The sequence below is a fragment of the Anas platyrhynchos genome, chromosome 7 (genome assembly GCF_047663525.1).
Source record: "Anas platyrhynchos isolate ZD024472 breed Pekin duck chromosome 7, IASCAAS_PekinDuck_T2T, whole genome shotgun sequence".
NCBI classification, from domain to species: Eukaryota; Metazoa; Chordata; class Aves; order Anseriformes; family Anatidae; genus Anas; species Anas platyrhynchos.
Window position 1 is genome coordinate 36,973,985 of NC_092593.1, and position 21,477 is coordinate 36,995,461.

Genomic DNA, 21,477 nt, shown 5'->3' on the forward strand with positions numbered 1-21,477 from the left:
ATTCCTCCACCATGAGACCTTCCCAAATTAAAAGGTCTGAGCATTTCCATTTCCATTCTTCACGGCTTTGCATTGAAAAGCCACAGCAGCACAAAACCGTAATCACAGTGAGTCCTACAAAAGGGACTCACTGACTCCTGAAGAGAGAGTCACAACAGCAAGAGAAAAGACCTGAACAGGTTTAGAGAAACCATTGGTTTGTGACTTGGGTGTTTCTGTGATATAAATTCTCTTTTTTGCTGTGTATCTTTAACTTGTATTCCAACACCCACAGGAGAAAGCCTGATCTTTGTTCATTACTGCTCATTATCAGTCATTTAACACGAGTATGAAATTCATTAAAACAGTAAAGATTTTTGTTTAGAAATACATTAATCAATATTACTTTTAAAATTGCCATTAACCTCTTCAATCATTTAAATATTAAAGCAGGAGGATACCAACAACTTTATCAATGCACAGGTATTTGTGATGCCTATGTAAATAACTGTCCAAAAAATATAAAAAGGCAATAAGCAAAAATTGGACAATGTAGTAACTGTTTTATCCCAGGTTTTTGGAAGTAAGAAAGCATAATGAGGAGGACATGGTAATATTTCAGATTAGAACTATTTCTTCCACAAAAGCCTTGATTTTAAACTTGTTTTGTACATGACATTGCAGAGAACTTGAAGTTCAATAAAGGAAAATGCATGCACTTGGGAGCATTTTCTTAATTGGACTCTTGAACTGAAAACTCAGATGTATTTCTGGTAGATGAAATGCTTCATATTAAATGTCAAGATGTAGTAAAGAAGTGACACTTAAAATGAACTGAAAAAAGAAGCAAAATGGAGGAAATTTTAGGCACTGTTTATTAGCTGAGGATATTCTGTGCATGAAGTGACTCACAGTTTTAAATTAATTTCTATCTATACAGGGTAATGATTGGGTGTGTCAGGAGTCAGAGATACAATGCAAAACCAATATCAGAAGGGAGAAAGGAAACTCCTATGGAAATACCTAGCAAACATGTACAGGAAGACTGCTGTCTTGTGCAGCTCTAATTAACAATCAATGTAAGCCATTTCTGTTCTATAAATATACCCTAAGGAACAATTCTCCAGACACATCATTTGCTTTCCTTTTAAAGAAAAACTGCTTTGTTTGAAAATTTCTGAGCAATGCTACATATGCATACTGTAGGCCAGGAGACCAAGACTTGTCTTAGTGATAATTAGAAGTAAGCTAGAGTCTTATCCAAGCTCCAAGTGTTTAATTCTGAGTCCAAGAAGCCAGCCTCCAAACTCAGGGGCATGCTTCCCCTCCTGCCACGTCATCAAGTGGGCTCCCTCCACCTCTTGGGACGTCCTTGTACTCGAGCAGCTTGCTGCTGGGTGACTGCCCCCTTTCCCTCTTGGCCTCCCCCCACAGAACACCTTCCCCTACCACTTTAGGTAACTTCTGGCTGCTCATCCTATGCAGACCTCCAGGCTTCCAGTCTTATCCTTCAGTATCTATAGTGACCCTGGAAGGTCAGTGAATCTGACCTCATTTTCAAATACTTTTTAAAACTTCTTGGAAATTCCCATCATTTCAACATGTCCTTACTCTCTTGCTATGGAAACCTCAAAATCTCTTTCACTGCTTGAATTACTTCCATTTACTCATCACCTATTTTAATTCAGCTTCACCGGCTTTCTCTTTTCACCCTGTCAGACACTTTTTACATCCATCTCTCACAGTCCTCTCTACCTTTTTAATACAGTTTCTCATATTGCCTCTGACAAACTGTCCTTTCTGTTACTGACACCATGGTGCTATCATATCCTGAGGTCTGATTCTCCTCCAGCTCCTCATCCCATGATGCTGAAGCAAGTATGAGAAAGTGCTCTAATTTTGCAGACTTCCTGCACTTCATTTTGATTCTCCCTTTTCTCATCTTTGTCCTTTTCCTTTTACAATGGCTGAGGCTGATTCTTCTGCTGTCAGCACTCGGTATGAATACGGCTCCCTCAAACCTGCCACCACGCATGAGCTTCTCTTTTGAAACTCTTATTGACATTTAATCTGAAAGACTATCAACCTTCTCTATATCCCTTTCTTGATTGGTGAACTCACTCACAATTCTAGAACTGACCTTTAAACTCTTACCAGCCCTGATTTGAAAAAAAAAAATCCTCATATTTTGTGATTTACTCTCATTGCCTAGTATTATCATCTTCAACTTTCTTGTGTCTTTTGTATCTGCTCATCAGAACTGATGCAGATTAATAGGCAGAGCTTCTTTTTGCCAGTCCTTGATTTATTTTTTCTTCCTATTTGCAGTATCTTCAGTATCTGAGGAGTGTGATTTGTCTATTTCTTCTCAGCTTTGCAGTGCTGAGTAGAACTACACTGTTATTAAAAGTAAGACTTAGATATTACTACAGATTTACACTAATTGCTGGAAATGACAAAGAGTAAAAGAAAAAAAAAAAAAGAAGGGATAGTAAGCAAGGAGAGAGAGAAATGCAAGCCAAATTGTAGGCTGCACCAAGATTAAGGGCAGTTTTGAGGTGGAGGAACTTGCAATCCTCCTACCTCACTCTCAGTCTTCGAGGTTTTTCTCAAGGTTACAACATGCCCTCATGGATTTACCTATTGTTGTGTTCTGGGGGCAGCTTCTTCCAACCCTCCTACTGCTTTCATTCTTCCTTTTTACTGCATCATGCTTTAAAGACCAGGGCACAGACAGACTCGATGCTAGAAATGTTACACTTCTGCGATCAGACGGGGCAGATTTATTTTATACAGAAAGATACAGCTGCAGAGTTGATTTTGGTTAATAGATGTCCATTCCAACCAGCTGGAAGTAAAGCAACTGTCATGTGGGTGGTAGCAACATGCAGATCAATGCTACGTGAGGATATTTGTCACTATTTATATCCGACACAGGTGTATATTAATTATATATTTGCTGGTAGGCAGCCAACAGTCAAGCTCTCAGAAAAGCAGTTATACAATGGTCTTACAAAAAGATTAAAAAAAAAAATAAAAAAATAAAAAGTAAAAATAGAAAGGATCCTACAATTCTCCTTCTTTCTTGTTTATACTCACTCTCCAGGTCCAAGATGGAAGAGCAATTGCAAATTTGAATGCTCAAAGGAACTCTTTACAGGATTCATCAAATACCAGTCCTTGACCTCCCCCAGTAAGTTACCTTCTACAGCAAAAGTTTCAGGTGAAATATTTTATCTTCAAGAAAAAAATGCAATTCTTTTGCTAGATCTGGAACTGGCTTGTATGCAGAAAGATGTGACAACTTCTAGTAACTGCCAGCATCAATGTAACATACATAATTGTAAGAGGGACAATCAACTGGCCTGATACTAACTTCACCAAGTCACTTCTGAGTCAGTTCTGCTACAGAACAATTTTGAAGACAATCTCTACAACAGCTCCCAGTGAATACATTTATGCACTAACTTGCAGAAATCTCCCTCAACCACAAGTTTAAAATACAAACTTTGAGGAATTTGTGAATGACGAAGGGTTAAATGCATAGAAATGCTTAATTTTATTTTTATTTTATATTTTTAAGTAAATATAGTTTAGATTTCTTTCCGGTCACATTTCTGTCTAGGCTGCAATCAGTATTGAATAAAAACCTGGTATATGGTCATACATGTCCTATGGAGAGAACATGTTATGAGAGGAAGCCCTTTTTTTTCAGCTCTGTCATCTGTTTGTTGTGCATCAGCAACTATGTTTATGCCATTTGTACGTGTAGGTGGTATGAGAGTTGTCATTATAATTGCATTTTTCAGAGAGAGGCACAACGATATTTGCATTTTTGCTTGCAGGATTATCCAGCTAGGGAAGCCTGTTTTTAGAAGGTATACAGAGGGAGAGTCCGATTCTCCCTGGCGGCGGGAGCAGGGCTGAGGACAGATCTGTCTGCTATGAACATCCCTGCAGAATGCCAGGATCCTGCAGATGCAGCCTGAAACACGTTTTAGCCTGTCGTAGTCTGCAGGGAGGCCAGTGAGCCTGTCTCATCCTTGCTGCTGAGTGGCTAAGGTTCAGAGGTTTCAGATAAACGATTCCTTCAGCCAACAAAACACTGGAAACAACAGAGGTTGAAGATTCCTCCTATGCCATTGGCTTTGTACTGATTTCTGAACTTTCAAGCAGCGACCTGTTTGGCTGTTTCTTCAAAAGTCAGACACTCACAATCCTTTCCTTCTCTCCTGGTACAACAGTCTTGCACACAGTTCAGCCTTTTGCAGTAGAAAAACCTAATTAGCTCCTTCTGTGATACCATATAATTGAGATATTTTCTGAGCTGATCTTCGAGACTACTCAATAATATTTCATTCCTATTTATCAGTAACATGTTCGCTAATGCATTACATGGCACCATTAGCATCTATATACTCCAAGATTAGTCAGTGTTTCCATTAGGGAATTATAACTCATCCTTACAATTTGACTCCAGAGAGAATTGTAGCTTTCAGTGTCAGAGCCCAAAGTGATTTAAATAATGGAATTGGACTATAGAATCTGTTCAGTTTTCAGATTATATTTTACATTTAAAAAAATGCGACAATATTAAAATAGTTAAAATTGGGTTATTGCAAAGCACAGTTAGCATGCAGCTTTATTCATATCAAAGATCACTACTTTTGTACTTTTTTTTTTTTTAAATAATGTTATTTCTATGTTGAGCATTCTACAAATAGTTTTCTCAAAAATTCACAAGGATACTATCACTACAGATTTGCATATGCATCTATCTCTGTACAAATAACATACTGTTACATTGGCAGCTGATATTTTGAACGTAGAATGGCTATGAAATTCTGAAGAATGTATAAAAAGCTCTTATGTTTTTCAGTTGACAGTCCTGCACCATCACATTGTATCAATGACAACCTTTTACATTCAAGAAACTGTTTTCTGAAGAAGAAAGGTGAGATTGCCAGGAAACTCATTTGAAAAATCAACAGCAATCTATGACCATGTGTAGTGGTTTTAGCTGTGACAGAGTTAATTTCAGTATTGCAACAAAAAGCAATACTGTTTGCAACCATAGCTGTTATGGTGCTACATTTTGGATTTGTGATAAAAGCAGTGTTGATAACACACTGATGTTTTAGCTGATGATGATTAGTGCTTGCAGAGTCAAGGACATTTCTGCTTCTCATGCTGCCCTGCCAGGAAGTAGTCTAACTTTCCTCCAGTGAGATAAACGTGAGAAAAATTTTGGAAATTTTGTGTGAGAAAAATACAGGTAGTTTGATAAGGAAAGCAACAGCTGCACACATGGGCAAAGCAAAATAAAGAATTCATTCACTATTTCCCATCAGCAGAGACAGCTCCACCAAGATGGAACCTCAAATAATTCTTTAACACTTGTGGTAGTTCATCTGGGATTTGAGCCGAGCACCTCTTCTATCAGCTCTTAGCAGACTACAAGAGTTGAACCACAATATCAAGGTTTTCAAAACTGTTAGCTTATATACAGGTTTAAGTGCCAAGATACACGTCTTTCTTTATTAACATGTCATTCTGCACATGATGAGTCTCCCAGGGAGAATTCCAGATGTTTGTACTACCCTTGTCAGTAAATGCTGGTATCCATGGAATAGATCTCCTTTTATTTATAACTAATTTTATTTATAGTTAAACTATTTATAGTATTAAATAGGCCATAATTCAATGGCCTACTTAAAACAATGCCTATTAGAGGGATTTTTGTTCCTTTTATTCCTTGTTTCATTACATCACTGAAATCAGATAATTTCATTTTATATTTGAGGATTTATACATGTTTATATATAGATATATAACATTATATGCATATATTTCATAGAGTTATAGAAGGGCCTCCAAAGGCCATCTACTCCAACCTCATGTTCAAAGCAAGGCTACTCAGGTCAGGTTGCTCAAGAATGTGTCCAGTTGAAACCCGTGAAGGAATGAAATACCACAGCCTCTCTGGGAAAGGTCTTTCAATACATGGTCACCCTTGTAGTGTAAATATTTTATCTTAAATCTAACCTGAATTTTCCACGTCTGTTGCCTTTTCCCCTGACACCGTACATTTCTGGGAAGAGTATGACACTATATTCTCTATGCTGCCCTGTTATGCAGTTGAAGAAAGCAACAAATCCTACCTTAACTTATGTTCTTAAGGTTGAACAAATCCAGTTCACTCATGTTCTCTTTGACCAACAACATCTTCAGGTCCCTGACTATACATGTACTGATCAGCCCAAAATGGGACCCAGCACTCCTGATGGGAATCATTTCCTATTGGGATAAAACAATGCAATGAATTTGCATTTATTTTATAAATTTACTATATTTATATTTATAATGTATGATTTTATATTTATGGTATTCATACTAAAGTCCTGGTATGACACTCTTTTAAAAAATATAGAGCGTAGAATTTGTTTTATGGATTTCATAAAAGCAGAATGTGAATAAAAGACAGTTAAATCCTTGCTATATACCCCCAAGAAAACTAGTAAGCAAAATGATAATTGAGCTATTATCTAAGGGGAAGTATATGTGACATTCTTATTACAAAACGTTAATGTATCATTAGAAATCATTATGCTTTAACTTCAGAAAATACTTCTGAAGACAAATGTCCACTGAAATAGTCAACAGATAAAAAATAAAATAATATAGACAAATAAAAAAACTTGCTTCTGTTTTAGAAAAGTCACAATATTTGATTTGTTTAGACTTCCAAAAATCTGCTACACATGTGCTTTTCAGGGTTAATCCTGTTATAAAATTTATTTACTAGGTTTTATGAGGAAGGTTAAATGATATGGGTCATACACAAAGACCAAAACTGCATTCAGAAATTAGTACCAAAGTATCACAACTATTGTCGCTATCTGAACACACAAATCACAAGCCTATTATGCTGTAGAAGTTATTTTTTAACGTAGGATGAGGAAGTCCCCAAGATCTATCAAGCTATTATGACAAAGCAAAGGATGAGACACAAACATGAAAAGATGCGTTATTTCCATTTGATGAAAGTGGGAGACAGAATGCTGAGCACTAAAATAAGCTGCCTAAGGCAACATGTGAAGATATATGTGCTGAAACCAAACACTCTGAAGCCCAGACTTGCAGTAATTCAAGAGCTCTGGTTTCAGTTCCTGTGCATTAACCCATCTTCTGAACAGTCATGATCCTTCTTCCACTTAATTGAATGACAAAATTCAGGCTACCTGAGCAGTATAGGGTCAGGATACACATAGAAATGGACAAGTTTCTCCCATTCCCCTGAGGGAGCAGAGTGGTGAGATGCTCCTGGGGCATGTCACAAGTTGTGCTGGATGGAGCAAGGACACAAGAGGGTGCAAGGAAGTGCTCAGGGCTGTACCAACAGACAGGCTAAAAGCCATCCTGATGTGTAACAGAAAGCTCTCATCACTTCCAACACAGTTGTGTTGTCCACCACTCAATTCACTAGCTCTATCTTAAACTACCCATAAAACAACTTTACTACCACAATACCAAGTTATTTGGTTACTCTCTTAACTTTCTATCAAATGACAGTCCACTAAATCCTCCTCTACCTTCTCCAGTAATACATCAATGATATGATTTTGTTCCTTTTGAATAGCTTTTTGAATCTCTCTAGATCTGCTGCTAGTACATATATCCACATTTATTTAAACATACACACACAGAACACATATTAATTTTAGCCTACAACATTTTCAAATAAGATACTCAAAAATTCTTCTTTCTGTCTATTCAAGAGCATTAAATGTTCCTGAATATATCTTTATGTATTCTGAAAGTGTATATGCTGAAATTTTAAAATAAAATTTATGATTATAAAACTACTCACATTTTAATGTTGATAACTAGAAAGATGCAGAATTCAAAAAACAGATGGATATTAAATTGAGACTATGAAAATAAGAAGTCTCTATTTAAACTTCAGTGTTGTATTACAGGAGTCAGGTAGTTAACTTTAGTTCACCAAAACTTGGAGCCTGGTTCAAGGTGAAGTTGTCTCCAGAGCTTTAGAAAATGAATGGCTCCGCACTACAGAGCAAGTGTGCTGTCAATTCAAGAGTGAAACTACCACATGGTTGGACTTGGTGATCTTGAAGGTCTTTTCCAACCTAAATGATTCTATGTGCAATGAGCGTGTTTCATTACCTGACATTCAGCTTGATGTACAAGGAAGTCCTGCATAACACCTTTGCAACAGCTAAGTATGAAAGTAGACATAAAAAAAAATAAAAATAAAAAGTATGCAATGACCACAAGAAGCAAGATAATACTTAGTGTTTCAACTACCCCACTGCTACATGTGCACAAAGCTGTATAGCCAAGCTCAGCAAAAAGGCCTGTAAAATTATTTGATGGCATTCCACTGACTCCATATCTTGCCCCTAATATGAAATGCCTTTAAAACTAATATTACATACAGATAGACAGTGTATTACCATTTGGATGTTGCAAGCAAGTCACAAAATCAGGCTCTGTCGGTTTTTGTCACAACCTTGGCACCACAGACAGGAATGCAATCCACATGCGTTTCAATAGCAACAGTGACTGTTACACACCCAGAGATACCACATAATTGATTGTAAGGTGATTAAGAGGAGAATGAAGCATCAGTTCATTCCTAGATTTATCTTCTATGATTCTTTCCATTTTGCCAAAGATTTCATACTTTCTCTAGTCACAGTAAAATATTTCTGTTTGTAGAAAAATTGGTATAATGTTTGCATTAGATATAAATCTAATTCTTTCCTCAAAAATGGATTTAATTTTACCAAGTGCTTAGTCAAATTTTAAGCCTGTAGGAAACCTTTGCCAGTCAAAAACTGTATTATACATGACAACAGTTTTTGTTGCACTTCATTCAGTGACCTGAAACTTCATCTCATTTCAGAAAACTGATGCTTCAACACGAACTGAAGCATCCGGGAGAACTGCAAATGTGCTCTGATAGGCAAAGCCAGTCAGGAAGCTGGCAGTCAGGAGGGCTGACAGATAAAGAAATTCCAGTTTCTCCTCCATGTATGATTTTTTTTTTTCCCATTAATTATTTTACATATAAGTGAGTAGCATAAATCTTGTTTTTTTGAGGAATATAAATTGCCTCACTTCTGGCAGTGTTAAATAGTCATCTAAACCCTTTCTATTAATGCTATAATGGCACTTATCTAAAATAGCTTTGGATACAAACAAAATAAAAAATTGGACAGGAACTAGTGGCAATTAACAGACTAAGTCAAATGCTTTATATAAAATCTTGAAGAACTTTGATCATTTTATTGTTCAAAGCTGTTTATCTCTGTACAATAAAGGTGTTTAAGAAATATACCACAGTAAACCAGTAATGGTCATTCTAATTATTAGGTAAAAATGACTTTGACAATTATATTCACAGAAGACTGAAGCAAGTGTACATGATGTATAATAAAATATTGCTAATGCTAGACGGAAAACAATGGACATTTTGTGAGTGTGAAGAGTAGGTATCAAAATCTGCTTTTGTTTCACAAATGACGAGGCCTTTCAAAATTCCACCTAAATAACAGGTGAATAAAATAACAGCCCAGAATGAAAGCTTGCTAGGCAGTAGAGCCTTTCACATTTCAGAGGCAGGTTGAACATCCCTCCAAACCCAAACTCATGGCTACAATGCCATATTTACTCACACTGAGGCTGTTCTTCGTTGTGGCATACTTCTGCAGAAAGGTTCTTTTGTGACAGATGGACACCATTCATAGAATAAAGCTCTCCCAAATTTGTTGTTTTCACCCTGAGAGACTGTCTTTTTATGTTAAAAATAGTAATAAAAGAAAGCCTACCTTCCTTTTTGCTGCCCTAACTCCCTGTGAAGCTCATGCACACCAACATCCAGGACATCCAGCCACTGAATACTGAGATTCTTTCAGTGACACCTTTTTCCACAGGTCCTCCCAACTTTCTACCTCAGTTTCCCTAAACTAATTCTCATGGAGGCTGTGAGAATTAATAGCACACAGAGAATTAATTGCATACTAGCTGGAAATTGGTTGGAACATGCAAATAAGTATTAGGTAAGATTAATTGCATTAAAAACATTAGTTATAAATCATGTGGCATGCTGCAGAGCAGAAAATAGCATTGAAATACAAAACTATTTAACACGTTGCCATACACTAATAAAAGGCTTTGCGACAAGAAGTATGTGTTCCCTTTGCTTACGCAAAACTCTTCAGTGAGCTGAAGTGAACACTCAGTATGCACTGGGAATTTTGGTCAACTGAGATTTTCAAAAGAGGCCTGTATGACACAAAAGAGTTGATTTATAAGTTAGTATAGCTAGCACAGAATATGAACACCTGTGGTATTTCCAAATGGCCTTCTGTGTATGGCTCAAACAATTTACAATGAAGATAAAAGTGACAAAAGTGATTAGTTTTGTTTGCATTCGAGTTCATAAACAAAAGTTACAGGTGTATTTGAATAAATCATACATCATGAATTATGAAATTATACAACATTGGAATGATGAAAACCATTGATTTCTGTGTCTGCCTAAGGGCAGACAGAAAGAACAAAAGAACAAGATTTACGGAGAATTCACGAGGAATACTTCAAAAATGATGTACGTTTTTCTTTTGGGAGCAGATCAATACAATAATTTTATTTTTAAGCTAAGGCATGGGTAAGGCTAAGACAGCCTTATCTCTTATTCTATCCCATCTCACACATATGCAATGATATTCACACAATGTCTATACCAGAAAGACACAAATTTTGAAAATATAACACTTCACCCTGAGCTCCTGGCAGCTGAGATCACATTTTTGTTCTACATCTTGCACTTAGCTTTAGCGTCCTGTGGCTAAGTGACATTTGCCTCCTTCACTCCACAAAACAAAATGCTATTTTACTTCAAACAATTAATGACATGGGGTGAAGGACTGATTGAAAAATATATGTTTCAGATTTTCTATGCAATATAGAATAATATGGAATGGCTGTTATAAAACAGTCTAAGCTCTTCCCTGGGAGGAAAATATGCACTGAAGTCAATGTGTTTCTTTTTTGCCTTTTGATGACAAATAGCATGTAAAAAGGCCTGCAGGAGAGTGTGTGTAGGTCTGTCTTTGCTCAGACTTGGGGAACACGCACACCACTGGCATTACAATGAAAATGGATACTGCATATGGTGGGGCACCTCTGTCCTCCCCAGGACTAGCTAGCTCCAGTGGCAAAATACATAGCAACAAGCCTTACTCTGTGCAAGCCTGTGCAGTGCCATCAATGTCTCAGGAGATGCATGAGAAGAGCGCGGTAACTTTCCAGCTGGGCAGAACAATATGTCTGCTCTTCCTGATAACGCTCCTGCAGCCTCAGGACATGACTGAGCCCAAGTTTGCAGGGGAAAGCAATATCTTTACTTAGATCAGCTAATGCAACCGAGGAACAGACAGGCTGTCAGATACACGAGAATTCTTCGCCTCCTGTTGGCTACTAAAAATCGTGGACTCAGGAGAGATACCATTCTTACAGGAATTTATAATCTTCCCCACGATTCCTTCAGTGTTCCATAGGAGATAATTTACCTGTTTCTCTCTCCTACAAATAATGGCTTTCCTCCAACCTTACTCTCCTTCCCTTCACTTAATATTCTGTTAGCAACACTTTCCTCTCCCTTTCCCCCCCCACCCCCCAAGAATAGACTGACTGACTAACACACCTAGTTTAGAAGTAGAACAATTTGTTCACAACTTCTGTTTAGCTTCTAAGCTTTCTGCTTCTGTTTCAGACAAGTCTGGTGAGCCTTGAAAGCTCATCAACTTTTCTCCAGGCATCCCAGACTCCAGCAGAGAAAGCAGCAGCAAAAGGTTTGGAGATGCTTTTGCTGTCCACTCTTCACTGCTCACCAAAGAAATTTTTGTTGCAGGGAATAGATTTGGTTATGTTGCAGACGGAAATTTTGTTGTTGGGAAGTTGGCCCCTTATATAGAACATATAAATAGAATATGCAATTAAACATATATACTGAGAGTATGCCTACATTGTCTTGGAAGTGAAGGTTGCTTAGTGGAGACCAAGACTTTAATTGCTTGTATTTATGAAAAAAGGTAACATTTCTAAATAAGTGCAATGATTCAGCACTATCTTTAGTACTTATAGTCCCACATCCAATGAAAAAACATTAACTATAATTTACCATTAATGGACATAACAAGATGTTCTTTTGGAGATTTAGTGCCAGTTTATTATAGTCTAAACAAAACCAAGAATATATACATTTTATCTTTATAAAAGGCAGTGGAAAAAAAAACACACACACACACACACAAACCCAGAAATTTCAGCTGTGTAAAGATTAGATTTTTTTTTTTTTTAATGGAACTAAATGTAAAAATAGACTGCTCTCTTTTCGAAGTTTTCAAGACAGTAGTTACAGTCTGAAATATGTCACAGTGTAGTTAGTTCTACAAAATGTAAATTTAGCTCAACAGAAGACCAATCCTCACATAAGTTTCAGTGCTTACCATATGAAAAAAAAGGAAGGATTTTGTGCAGCTGTGTGTTAATCCCATCAGATATATGTGAAGTTTTGAACTTTAAATCAAACCAAACCATGATTACAAATAAACATTCGAATGGTTAACACAACATGAAACTGTTTCTTTGAGGAATAACTAACATTCTGCATCCCCCTACCAAAAGTTCAAAGAAAAAGAAATCACAGTGTCAGGCCAAAGCACTAAAAGGGCACAGCTCTGCAGAACCCCATCATGCCACTGCCCAGCATGCAATATGGGAAGAGCATGGACAGGTACCAGCAACCTGTCCAGAACAGCCTTTACAGATGCACACAGTGGGGATGCCAGTGTTAAGAGGAGTTACCGGCTTTGCTTTTTGGAATTTCACACTGGGCACTAGTGTCTGTACAGCCTGAGCTTCATTAAGATTTCTAATGAACGTCCTCAAGTGACTACATGCTTCAGCGTAACAGCACTGTGTTGGGAGGACTCTGTTAGTGACACTACCTTAACCACCACACATTTTTATAATGCAGCACAAATAGCCACGAGGAGAAAGGGAAGGACTCAATCCGTTTCCCACTGTATCTTTTCCCCTCTATGACCAGAAGTTCCAGGTAATCTAACAAAGTGCAGAAATGTGGAGTGAAAAGCAAATTGGATCTCTGATATATCTGTAGACATGATTGAAGTCAGCAGGACTATTCCGAAAAGGAACTAAGGTCTGCCTATTCCAGTAGAAGCATTTTATAAACGTTGATGATAGATCATTATGTATTATGGTGTCTCAAAGGTAATAATAGCAATAAGAAATAATTTACAACTAGTGCCCCGTTTATGGCCTCGTAATAGTATGACTTAAATGCTGCATAGACCTTGGACTGGCCCTCAACAAAGAGTGAAAAGTTTTATTCTTTATGAACCTTGCATGATGGCTATTTTATCTGAACAAGAAAGCTGTTTAAAGTATGAGAGCAGGAAGTTTTCCCTTGGTGTCTCTCTTGCTGTATGACTAATGTGCCCTTTTGATTTCTATTGTATGAAAATCCACTGGGAGGTTTAGGGTAGTTTTATTGCAGAAACCTATCAGATCTTATTGGCCTTCTAGGCTGATTAGTGGTGGGCTGTTTCTCACTGCTCTCCTTTGTTCTCTATCATTGTACCTCTCCTTGAGCTGCTCCAGCGAGGTTTACAACGCTAAATCTTGTTTTGCAGGAATGCGTAGGATGGTTTCTATAGCCTGATTTCTGTGTCACAAAGAATTGCGTAAGGTGTCCTTAAAAGTGACAGAACTGGTTACAGTGGATCTCTTTTCAGCTCATAAACCTTATTGATTTTTTTTTTTCTTTTCAAATACAAATGTGCCATTAAATTCAGAGTCAAAAGCAGCTGGATATTACACGCCTTCCATGGAAACAAATGTTCAGATTTTTGGATGTCTTCCAGCCACTTTCTCATGCTAGACTGGTGGAAAGCAGGCTTGAAACTGGTGATGCCTGCCAGGATCAACACAGGAATTCTCTCTTATATGACTAGAATACAAGCTCTAAAACAACTGAAAGAAATATTGGATGAAGATACAGGTTTAAGTGATGTTTGCCTGTCCCATCCTTAGCTCCAGAGGAGCACTTTGGTAGCAAAGACAGCACAAAGTAACCCTCAGGCTTCCACTCGCTAACAGGACAAGAGCGTGCTATTTTGCACGGCAATGATACAGCATGGGACTCTAAAATTTGTCCACAACTCCATGGCCTGAGAGAAATGGAGCAAGGCCAAGGTAATCAGCTAGATCCTGCCATTTGGTCACCTCCAGCTCTTCCCAAGATAGCTTTGCGACAGACAAGGAGCAGAGCTCGGGAACTACCAACATACACACACCTTGGAGGCTGGGTAGATGCTCTTCTTCTGGGAATCAGGGTATAAATCTCCTAATACAGAGATAGAGAGAGAATTGTGTGTGTGGAGAGAGAATTGCATGTGTGACACCTCACAGTAACCCACGATAGTCTGAATTATAGTAACCTTTGGAGAAGCCTGGAACTAAAACAGAAATTTAGTGGGGAATCCATCCAATCTGTTGTGAAAAGAATTAATTTCTTTTTCTTCTGAATTCAAGGGATGGGATAGGTGCAGGTAGGTCTGAAGCTCCTTACTCTGTAGTTAGAGGCATAGACAGAAACATAACTCCTGCAGTTAGACACTGTAATGCAAATAGTCTGTTCTGGTAATTTGTATTATTAGCTGGATGAAAATCTTTAAAATGAATAATTTATTTGCTGAAAAAAAAAAATAAAGGATGTCTAGCTCTCTTTGTGAAAACAGTTTAAATTTGCCAGAATTTTTACTGGGGAAAAAGAAAGAGGAGGATAATAGAACTCAAAACATTTAACTTTTTCTTTTTTAATGTAGAGAATTCCTTTTTTTCTTGTTTTGAAACATTGTTTTGAGACTACATTTAGATTCATCAAACAGAAAAAAGATATGAACAAAAAGTATTTAATTCTGGACCAGGCCAATGTGCATTTTAAGTATTTTTTTTTAAGGGTTCAGACATCAATGTAAGTTACAGACTTTTTCTATGTATCTCTAAGTATTACATCTTGCTTTTCTGTAAATTCAGTGTTGCACTGTACATTCATTCACCATTAATTTCTTACAGCACTTCTTTCTTACAATCTGTTGTTCAATTCATAAAGAGAACATAAGCAAGTAGCCTTGGTAGTAATGTTCAGTAACACCTGAAATGGCTTCCAGCACCCCCATAATAATTCAAAAGTAATAACAAGAATGTCAATGCATCTTAAAAAAAAAAAGTCACTGCTATGTGCAGCAGTCTATGCAAGTCATTGGCTGGCAGAGAGAAAATCTTTTGCTGAAATATTAAGCAGGTTATAAAACATCATTTGTGTCTTATTTTCACAATGATTTTAATTTGTCATTATAAAACCATTCAATTAGGACAACAGAAAGGAAGGATATATTTTAAAGAGCTGTTTATGCCCAAATTAACTGCTTCATTTTGACTTATATTTTTTCCAAAATGTTATGTTTGATTTTTATGAATTGCACAACATATTTTATTTTTGTTTGAAATGGGAGCCATGGGAAAACTCCTCTGATTTACTTGGAAACTTGAGCTACGATAGCACAGATTTTTTAAGCAAAGACAGCATTTTAACCTATATACACTGCACCATAATATCATAACCAAATTGTGGTAGGTTTGTTCCAACTGCAATTTAGAGAAATTTGGATACGAGCTTTTTATGAACTTCTGTTAAACCAGTAATTATCTTATTAGATTTTATAAAGTACCAAAGAAAGGGAAATCTTGGTTTCTAACTTGGAGACAACCATCTGTTTTTATGGAAGTGCTATTTGCTTGTGTACTGGCAGTGAGAAGAACCTTGCTTTATAATAGCAGAAATAGCAACAAATCTCCAAATCCACAATCAGCTCTGGTTTGAATTGTAAATATATTCACTCACTAAGCAGGTCAAGGTGTTATTTGCAGTCTTTTGTTCAGTCCATTCTAAAGGTGAGCCTGACACCAAAGCACCCTGAATTTTCAGTCAGGGGTTACTTCCTGCATTTCTGAGATGGCATTTTGCTTTGCTGGGATACTTTTTTACTTCTAAGTTATAGAAAAACATATTATTTTACGCATACACATATGTTTTCCTATCATAAATTTTTGCCAACTCTTTGTCAGGAAAAGGAATTTTTCTTTATAGTTCTCCTGGACTAGTTACAAATAAACTCACGCCTCTCTCCTAGATTTATTGGGGATGGACTCCTACAATGCCGTATTTCTTGGGGCACTGACAAAGCTTGTTCATATCTAAAATAGCAAGTCTGACACCTTAACATACTGTAAAGTTTTGTTGTAGTCACGTGCTTGTGGCAGGTTTCTGCTCCTTGCACTGCAACAAGGGAATTTTTTCCAGTCCTCCCAACATTTTTTTTTTTTCTTTCCTACCTCTTGCCTCTACCTTAGCAATCAGAAAATAGAGGGGAAAAACTAAAATTAGGAAATAAGGTCCTGAACGAGGAGCAAATGTTCTTTTCATAAGAAAGTGGCAGAGAGTCTATTTAAGCTAAGCTAGCAGCCAAGGTATACCAGAGCAGCAAAACAAATAAGAATCAAATTGTTCTAAGAAGGCACAGCACATTTTTGTACACATCCCTGGATTTACTGTCTTAACATACAACATATTTTCCAATCTCCTTTCTTCCTAACGCTTTGTTTTGCTCTCCTGATCTTTCAAGTTTATAACTGTCCTAACCACCTGGTACATGGTATGAAACTGTTTTCCCAGGGAGAACACAGCTTAATTAGGCTTCTACATGGTATTTATTCTGCTTATTTCCTTGCCAGTTAGACAAGTAAATCATCTGACAAAAAATGTCCCAAATGTGTTTCAGTTTAGATGCAGATTTGCCTCTCCTTGCACACATGTGAGTTGACTCTCGCACATGCACAGAGCTCTTCTGCTGTCAATCTTATTTACAGCAGAAGCAGCAATAAGCTGGAGATTTATTGAAAATTGTCTGTGATGGAGAATTACATGCACACATTTCTTTGTTCTCCTATCCATTCTTTACTCCTTATTACAGTTTCTGGATCCACTGATTGTCCTAAAATTATCTTTATGCTTCATGGTTAGAATTTTTCTGGCCACCTTGTCCACAAGAGCTTTTTCAAGTAACAGAGCAGTGACACAAACCTCAGGAAGTTGTAAACAAGGATATTTTAAAGATTTATGCCTGAATTATAACTATCAAAGTCAAACCACCAACAAAGTTCTTTGTGCCTTCACATAATTTCTAGCATTCTATGAATACACAAAAAATATTGTTTTCAAAAAGGGGTAAGCACCAGTGCTAAGTCTGGGCTTCAGGAACAAAAGGGTGTGTTCTTTCTCAAATATTACTGGATTTCTTTCAGGGAATAATTTTGAAATGCTACTGGATCAATATGTTGATCTCCTTTCAGGATATTGCATTGATAATGTAATAGAAGCTATCCTTTTTCCTTGATCTGAAAAACTTTGAGCTATTTATTTTATATTAGATTTATATATCATTTTCATTACTATTTGGAAACTAAAGCTACCTGGAGTTTAGAGTGTCACAGAAGCCTTACAGAAATCTATGTACAGTCCAATACTCACCCTAAGAAGGTTCAGAATAAAGTACTCGTAAAAGTCGGAGGCAGTTGAATAATTTCCAAATACATTTCATAGTCAAAAGCAATTTAAAATGTTTATAGCACCTTAATATTTTTGCTGTAAGTGCTCCAATTTGGAAATCAGTGAAGCTGAATTCTCACAGCAAAGTTCAGGACATGCTGAACTTACTTACAAATATAGCACTCAAAATGGAGATAAATAGATAGATGAGGACAGCCAGCTGGGGAAAAATAACACCCCAAAAATAAAAAATCAGCTTTGACTGAATAAAAAGAAGCAATCAGAACTCCTTGTGGTCAGCGATGTATATTGAGCTGAAATGAGAGAAAGAAAAGTGAGTGTCTCTCATGCTATGAAAATAAACAGAAGGAAACAAAACTATAAAGTCTTGGCAATAGCTGGATATTTCATTACAATTGCTAACGCTCTCTTTTCAGAATGATTTCTCACGTGCAGGTGTCTGCATACACCTATTTGCTTTTTTCCTCCCCTTCATAAAGCAACACAGCATTAGTCAAACTTTTTGAAGGAGGCTGACATACTTTTCTGGTTTGGTAAGGAGAAAATAAGTGTGTCACACCTCCTCCAAGTCACCTTTCTTCTGCAGTGCCACAACGGGGGCATGCACACAGAGGCTAAGCCCAGCTGCCACATCCCAGGCTCCAACCTAGTCACCTGCCCTGCCCTCACAGCCCGCTCCCCACCTCCTATGTTCTGCAACACCCACGGGCACTCGTTAACATCACAGAGACCCTGTTTTGTCACGGCTGCTCTTGGATGCTGTGCATTTTATCCCCCACTCTCCAAACACCTTCTCACACTCCTGCAGCTCCATCCAGTCAATTTTATTGAATTTCTGTAAGTGGCCACCCAGCTCAGAAAGTCTCCACTGCCAAAAGTTCTCCTGTCCACTAGAAAAATTACTATTGTAAGACACCAGATTTGCGTTGATTTGCATATTCCCTCAGGCCAAAAAACAACAACAACAAAAGTTTAAAACACTTATTTATTGTCTGTAATTTGGCAAAAAAAAAGCTCTTTGTGGCCAGCAGCAAATGGTTGTTTATTTTGGTTGACCCACTGAAGAGTACCTTGACAAACACAATCTGTACTTTGTTTGTAGGCAGTATATTAAACCTGAAACAATACCAAGTTAAAACCCCAAATTATAAGAGATGTCACATACTCTATTAAGAGCACTACAAAAAAAGTCACGTTAATTTTTAACTATCTAGAGCAATAAAACATGACACTGCAATAGCATATTCTCACTTGCGCTGGAAAGCTGACTTTATCCTCTAGGTAAGACTTTATTTTCCACCCCAGTTTCAGTGGTGACCATGAGCACATAGAATCTATCAGACAAAGATCTTCTGAGGAAAATTTGTTACATCAGGAACAACTCCTTCCAAAAATAAAAAATAAAAAAAGAAAGGGAGAGAAACTGAAGATGCTACCTGGTCTAGAAGTTTCTCTATTTCTCTATTCACCGTGTTAAGCAACATCTCCCTTATTTTTCGTCCCCACCTAAAAATTTACTTCAGACAGACTTATTATTTAGGAAAATGTTTAAAAGTTCTGTAGGAAGGAGTAATAAAACCAACGCTTTAGAAGGGACGTGCTCATTCTGGCCTTTCCTCCTCTACAGTGAAATCAGTTCTACTACAAAGCTTCAACCCATGGCTCACACATCCCCTACATTTCAAACGACGGAGTCCTATTTTAGGGACTCGCATCAGACCTTCTGTTGGTAGAAGGTTGAATTTCACTCCCACCAGAAGCAATACGCTCACAGTCTGTGCATCAGACGTGCTTCACCTTTGCACCATGCCTTTATGAAATTTTCAGACTTTACTGAAATATAATGGAAGTGCCACATGTCAACTTAGGGTTTATTTCTGTATTGTGCCATTCATTTCTGTGTCTGTGTTTTGGTTACCTAAGAAACAGTCACTGGGTAAAATGTGACTGATTATGTTGTCAGGTTGATTGTCAGTACCGTGGGTAGAGTTTCATGGGGGTATACGAGTGTGGAGGATGCAAAAATTAAAATAAATACTCAACAATGTTACTTCTTTTTGGTAGTGTTACGGAAAAGCTATACAAAAACTGGGAGAAATTATGCTTTTAAGAAGTCTATTAGGAGCTGAATTACATTTTGAGGTTAGTTTAGTCAAAGAAAGAAAAAGAGAAGAGGCCTACAAGCAGAAAAGAAGTGTATTTTTAGAAAAGCAATCTGTATTGAAAGGTTAGTAACAATAACTTCATAAACTCCCCAAGATTTTAATAAGAACTGAACTTATTTTCAAATAACAGCGCTGCTCAATGCTTTCATTTGTCATTGCCATACACTAAATATGGAAGCCTAACAACCTTATTTTGTGACTTTCCAGTGTCAGAATCTCTACGTGCTTGATTATTTCGGCACCAGGAATATGTGCCATTTCACTTACAACCCACATTATTTAGATTGAAAGAACTTGCTAAACAAAAACTAAATAGCTGTGTTCAGAGATGAATGCCACCTTCTAGTTAACCCCATGCAGCACGGATTTGCTAAGACCACTGCCCTACTCCTCATGGAAAGAAAGAAGCTGCCACATCAAATAGAGCTTTTCTGCACTTGTGGCAGTAAGGCATGCAATTAGAGGAAGGAAAGAAAAAATATCATTTTAATTATCATGAACATAGAACAGGATTTTACCAGAGCTCTGATAATATTACAGTGATCCATTTGAATTGAGAAGCATATGTTCTTAAAGATTTTTAAGTAATGGCATGAATCAGAGGAGAGATTTTTGGGCACAATCTAAAGGCCTTTTCCTCTATTATAACCTCCCCGGTACCTCTTACAGATGTAGTTTCACTCCCCTTATTATTTTACTTCTAATGACAAGGGGAGATTTGCTCAGCAAAGTTATGACATATTACCCTCTTCTTTCATGTCAGGCAAGATTGTTAGTGCTGCATCTGCAACGCCAAAGTATGCTGAAAGCAACACACAATTCCTTGATAAATAACATTTATAGAACAAGTATTTTGGGGAGAAGAGGGATTGCTTTAAAGTATTTCAGCATCAATTCTCCTACCATAGATGCTGAATGGTTCAGCCAAGGACAGAGCTGTACACAGCGAAAACAGAAATCTCTAGTGGAAAAAAGTGGTTACTGATGACTGTGTAACAGTGGTGAAGAAAACTGTCTTGTTGACCAGTCCTGAGCATGGCACAGTTGCTCCTAAAGTGTTCTGGCTGGACAGTAGCCAGAGGTTTCTGGGTGCAAGTCCCAACAAGGTCAGCTATTTTTTCTCTCATTAAAAAATAATGTCAGAACCACTGTAGCATGGTGGCTCGACAGCCTAATGTATCCTGGTTAGTGCTCTGGCCTTCTGCTCTCAGATACCAGTTGGGGATCAAAACACGCAGTGAAAACTCAATGAATTTCCAGGTCTGTTGCACAGGAACAGAGAGGGGTCTTTGTTATTATGAAGACATTTAGCTTTTGGGAGGGGAAACAGACCATATGTTTGGAGAGATGACTGACTTCTGCAGGGATTTGAAAGAGCACAGATCTACTTTGTAGATTATTTCCGTAATGAGGACAGAGTGAATAAACACATTACCAAAAATTCAAAGCACTGGAAGAGTGCTTCAAATGAGAGTATGACTCGATGTTGTACAGCATTTGCTATTAGACATATTTTAATGGGCATATTACCTGAAAAATAAGAATCTTATTTTTTAAAATGTTAGCTTTGCAGTTTTTTTTCTTTTT

At 37.3% G+C, this 21,477-nt stretch overlaps 1 long non-coding RNA gene across 1 annotated transcript in view; it reads right to left on the reverse strand.

The window, feature by feature from the left end:
• Positions 1-21,477, reverse strand: part of LOC106019248 (uncharacterized) — a 153,941-nt gene that overhangs the window by 545 nt on the left and 131,919 nt on the right. The window lies entirely within an intron of this gene.